This window comes from Cynara cardunculus, unplaced genomic scaffold (genome assembly GCF_001531365.2).
Source record: "Cynara cardunculus var. scolymus isolate 2C unplaced genomic scaffold, CcrdV1 Un_Scaffold_652, whole genome shotgun sequence".
NCBI lineage: Eukaryota > Viridiplantae > Streptophyta > Magnoliopsida > Asterales > Asteraceae > Cynara > Cynara cardunculus.
The window spans coordinates 171,800-172,359 of record NW_020200601.1 but is presented as its reverse complement, the minus strand read 5'-3'; positions in this window follow the sequence as shown (position 1 = coordinate 172,359).

Below are 560 nucleotides of genomic sequence, written 5' to 3'. Positions count from 1 at the left end.
CACCTTGACTCTCGCACAAATCAAACATTTACTCACGTATAGGGCCACATCTTTCTTCATTCCTGGCCACCAGTAGTGCTCCTTTAATCCTTTGTACATTTTATCCGTTCCTGGGTGGATTGAGTACCTCGATTGGTGTGCTTCGTCCATGATTGTCGATCTCAGGTGGTCGACCTTTGGAATCCATACACTATCTTTCAAGTAGCGTATCCCATCTGATCGTGCTTTAAACTTTTTCTCTACTTGATGCAGGGTCTCGTCCTTCAGATTTTCTGCCTTCAGAGCTTCTTCTTGGGCTTCGAGAATTTGAGCCTTTAAGCTTGTCTGTACCAACATTTCCATAGCTCGTGCTCTCGACGGATTCACCCTTTCTTTCCTGCTCAAAGCATCTGCTACAACGTTAGCCTTTCCTGGGTGGTACTTTATTTCACAATCGTAGTCGTTAGGGGTGAGCAGCGGAATCGGGTACCCGTTTGCGGAACCGGAACCGCCTTGGAACCGCTGGTTCCAGAACCGGAACCGATATGAGTGGTTCCGGTTCCGGTTCCTAAAATACGGAA